Source organism: Nannospalax galili, unplaced genomic scaffold (genome assembly GCF_000622305.1).
Source record: "Nannospalax galili isolate Female #2095 unplaced genomic scaffold, S.galili_v1.0 scaffold664, whole genome shotgun sequence".
NCBI lineage: Eukaryota > Metazoa > Chordata > Mammalia > Rodentia > Spalacidae > Nannospalax > Nannospalax galili.
Window position 1 is genome coordinate 3,409,231 of NW_008354274.1, and position 5,161 is coordinate 3,414,391.

Here is a 5,161-nt window from a genome sequence, read left to right on the forward strand (position 1 = left end):
GAGGAGGGGAGGAGAGAGAGAAGGGAGGAGGAGGGAGAGAAGGGAGGAGGAGGAGGAGGAGGAGGAGGAGGAGATCTTTAAAAAAAGAAAGCAGAGAGGAAAGGTCTGCACATTCACAGCCCAGCCCCCTTTGCAGGAACTTTGCAGGGACTCTGTGACCCTAATTGAACCTCAGAGCGCCTGCCCCATCCTGAGTTCCTTCTCTCCCAGTACTTCTGTGCCTATGTCCTGTGAGCATTGTGGGATAACAGAATGGCAGGAAGCCTGGCCTGAACATCCGGTCTCTTACCCCAGCATCTGTGTGACCCTGGATGGCCACCCACCTCTGAAAGAGTCTAAGCTTTGGCCACCAGGGCAAGCTTTGCACATCGCCCACACTCCAGGCCTGCCTACCCATCTCCACACCCAGATCTGCACTTGCTTGCTGGAATGGCAGAAGAGGCTAGAGCCTTGGGACTATATTTCAAACTGAAGATAGGGAGCTTCTGGACCAGACTCTGTGTGGGTCCCAGAAGGCCAGGGTAGGATGGGCCAGAGCCTTGGTTCCAGGTACTCTCTGAGCACTGGAGGATGGCAAACCCAGTCCCCACATTCCAATGACGGCATGGCTATCATGGGCTCAAACAGGAAATTTGTGTCCCCTCAGGGAGCAAGGCAAGGAATGAGCGTACCGATCCAAGTGCAGAAGGTGCGCACAGACTAGTCCCGTGGGCAGGTTTGTGCTGCCCCTTGCATATGTTGAAAGCTAATTTCAAAGAGATGGTGTTAAGAAGTACCTCTAAGGGGCTGGAGAGGTGGCTCAGCAGTTAAGAGGGCTGGCTGCTCTTGCAGAGGACCCAGGTTCAGTTCTCAGAATCTACATGGTGGCTAACAACAAACCATACCATAATTCCAGTTCCAGCATCCCCTTCTGGCCTCCACAGGCATGGCATACACAGGCGCACTTAACATACATGAGGCAAAACACTCATGCACATAAAAGAAATTAAAATAAGTACTTCTGAGGCTGGTGAAATGCTTCAGTGGGTAAAGGAGCTTCCTGACAAGCCTGATGACCTGAATTTGAGCCCTGAGACCTACATGGTAGAAGGAGAGAACTGATTCCTGCAAGTTGCCCTCTGACCTCTCACAGTTAACATAATTTTAAAATTTTATTTGTTATGTTTTTAGAACTTTTTATTTTATTTTATGTGTAGGTGTATATTGCCTGCATGTAAGTAAGCGCACCCGTGTCATTCAATGCCCGAGGAGGACAGAAGAGGCTGTCGGATTCCCTGAGACTGGAGTTACAGAGAGTTGTTAGCTGCCATGTGGGTGCTGGGATTCGAACCCGATCTTCTGCAAGAACAGTGTTCTTAACCGCTGAGCCATCTCTCCAGCCCCATATTTATTATTTTTATTTTATGTGTATGAGTGTATTGCCTACACGTATGTAAGTGCACCTGTGTCATGTAATGCCTGCGGAGGTCAGAAGAGGGTGCCTGATCCCCTGGAATTGGAGTTAAGGCCATGTGGGTGCTGGGATTCAACTCCCAGTCCTCTGCAAGAGCACCAGTACTCTTAATCACTAAGCCAGCTCTCCAGCCTCCTAATATAGTATTTATTTTTTAAAAAAGAAGTACCTTTGGAAGGGGAGGCCCACCTTTCCCCGAGGAACTTATGTAGTTAATAGTTACCAGAGGGATGAGGTGATATTTTCTTTGGTGGTGTAGCCACTGGTAAATTGCCCATGCTCCTGTAAATAACCCCCCACCCATGCTCAAGCAAGAAATGCTAATTAAACTCAGAGGTTGAAATTAAAAAGTCATGAAGTCTGGAGAGATGACTCAGTGAGTGTGAGTGCTTGCTGCTCTGCAGAGGACCTGAGTTCAGTTCCCAGCACCAGGTCAGGTGGCTCTCAACGACCTGTAACTCCAGCTCCAGGGGATCTGGTGCGCTCTTCTGGCCTCCACTGGAACCTGTATTCATGTGCACAGACAGACAGACAGACACACACACACACACACACACACACACATAATTAAAAATAATGAAAACAAGGGCAGGAGAGATGGTTAAGCGGTTAAGAGCACTGGTTGCTCTTGCAGAGGACTCCGTTCAGTTCCCAGCACCCATGTGGCAGCTTAAAACCATCTGTACCTCCAGTTCCAGGGGATCCAAGGCTCTCTTCTGGCATCTGCAGGCATTGCATGCACAGATGCACTTACATACAGGCAAAACACTCATAAAAGTAGGAAGGGGACTAGTTGGGGGGAAAGGGTTGGGAGGGAGAAGCTGGGGTAAGAATGGGGAGTGGGGGGAATGTAATCACAATACATTGTATAGCTGTATGAAATGGTCCCAAAAGAAAAATGAAGAAAAAATTAACTTTCTTTCTTGTGTGTATGAATGTTTACCTGCATGTGCTGGGCAAGCACTCTACTAACTGACCCAAGAGCCCCAGATCTTTTTTTTCTTTTTCCCTAGACCTCTTTTATTTAGGTCAGCTTACATTACACTTTACTATGGAGGGAAGCCGAGGCAGGAGCTGAAGCAGAGGAACGCTGCTTAGTGGCTTGTTCCCCAGTTCTCTTTTCCTGGAAAATAAGCTTTTGTTTCTTTAGATAATTCTTTTGAGTTCTTCAGTTCTTGCATCTAAAATGAGCCTAAGAGACTAACCAATGGAGATTTATATATTGGTAAACATTTGATTAGAGAAGGAGGATTTTAGTTAGGGGAGCACTAATATTTTTAACATCTTTAAACTTGGGGATTCCTTCCAGAAGAACAAATACAAAATTTTTACAACCTATCTAAAACGTATCTGCCTTTAGAACTTTTTCAAATGTATCTGTTTAAAAAGAGATTTATTTTTATGTGTCTGAGTGTGAGCATTTTGCCTCAATATATCTAAGCATACCATAAGCATGCCTGTGAAGCCCCAAAGAAGATGTCAGATCTCCTGGAACTGGAGTTACAAACTGTTGTGAGCTGCCATGTGGAGGCTGGGAACCAAATCCGGGTCCTCTTCAGGTCCCTCGACAAGAGCAGCAAGTGCTCTTAGCCACTGGGCTAGGCCTCCAGCCCCCAAAATGTATCTTGAATTTTGCTTGGACACTTTATGTTTTCAGCTTAATTTCCCCATATAGTAAGTCCTAATTTTCCTCTATTTTATTTTTTTTCCTTTCTACTTTATTTTATCTTATTTTTTACTCTTTCTTCTTCTTTTATTTTTTATTCTTCTTTTATTTTTTAGGCTACTCTAACATTTCCCCTTCTGAAGAGGTAACCCTAAAATCTTTTAAGGAGTAGATAAAAGCTCCCAAATACTTTCAACAGTTTTGGCCTTTGGAATGGAGTAGGTTGCTAAGAGGCCCAAGGACATTGTGAGTTTTAGCCAAGAAACTGGGTACTTTTCTTTGGGGTCTTTTTACACTAACTGCCTAGCCAATTCCTACCTCCTATTCTTATCACACCATCCTCTGAAGGGGTTACCCAACTTGTGGATAAGGAATTGGAACATAGACCACTCTGGCTTCTTCCATGCTGAACAGGGACGCAGGGTTAGGCAACTGGAGTACCCCTTCAGTGGGTCTATCTAAAAGACTCCCAAATTGCATAACTCTTACCTCTAAGGGGAAGAAAGTCCTTGAATCATGAATATGAGATGTGAAGGAGAAGTAAAAGCAATAGTATTTTGCATTACAAGTTCTAGACAGGGAACTAGAAAAAAGAACAGGACAATTTTCAAATGTTCATATGGAGAGTCCATTGGAATTTCTTGACAAGGGCTTCCAAAAGCATCCCTCTATTGGGTTCCTCCTCATTTTTCTTTTGTCTTCCAAGGCTGGACTCTAGAGTGTTGGATTCAGGATTTGCTTTCAGGTATTTTGATAGCTGTTAGAGTGGTTAGAATCAGTGTCAGTTCCCTCTCAAAGGCTTCTAGATAGGGGGAGAAAACAAATTTATTCATCATTTTAGAACAATAGCAGGTTATCGCCCCTAGCTACAGGTGGGCATTACAGTATTGCAGACCAAGATTTGAAGTCTTACATCCGAGCAGCACTTTCTGATTAGGAACAAAATCATCAATGAGAAATAACTATCTAAATAATTTTTTTTTGTCTTTTTGAAGCAGGGTCTCCCTGTAGCCCAAGCTGTCCTGGAACTCACTATATAGACCAGGGTGGCCTTGAACTCACAGAGATCCACCTGCCTCTGCCTCCCAAGTGCTGGGACTACAGGCGTGCGCCACCACGCCCAGCCTAAACAACTTTTTATACAGACTTAAGCCTAATGTCTGGGAAGTATAATCCCTTGAATGCTTAAAGAAGTATACTGATGACTTTACTCTTTGGTTATAACTCATTTGGGGTGTTTAAGACCATACAGTTGGCCCAAATAAATCAATTTCTTTTTACACATAAGGTCATTTGGGGATCTGTTCCTCAGGGGACATATGGGCTTGGGAAGAGTCTCTGGCTCCTTCCTTTTACCAGTTCCATCTATGTGCACATAAGTCAAAGGTCCTGCTCAACCATGTCTGGCTTCACTTGGAAGCATGGATGAGATGTTCCCTCTGAGTTGACCCTCCTCTTTGTAGACTGGACACTGGTTCAAGTCCATCTTGTGGGGTCTCCATGGCCTCCCTGAACAAAAGGACAGGTGACTCACCATAGTTACAGGAAATTTTGAAAGATGTTTCATAGTCCCCTGAAACTAAGTTGACCTTGGAAGGCAAAGGGCAAATGTCCTTTAAGTCCCTCTGACCACATCAGTATAGGCCTCAAAGTATGGCTGTAAAACATCCAATAAGGTTAGTTCCACCAATCTGGTACTTTTAATTACTGTGTGCTATATAGATAAAGCTTGAGTAAAACACCAAATATTCTCAGATAAACTTTGCCTAGATATATATTTTGTTCCTTAAACTAGTTGACTAAACTTTGACCTTAGAAATTTTAAGATTATGTGTATATTATTTTGTCTCATCCTTTACATATCATAACAAACCTACACAGACCTTCATCACTTGCTTAGGCTTTCTCATTTTTTTTTGTCTATTTTGGAAAATATCTCCATTCCCATATCCTTTTAACATCTTTTACATTCTAATTTTCTTCTTTTCTAAAAATAATTATGAGACATAATAGCATTAACAAATACATTTTCCTTCAGTTGT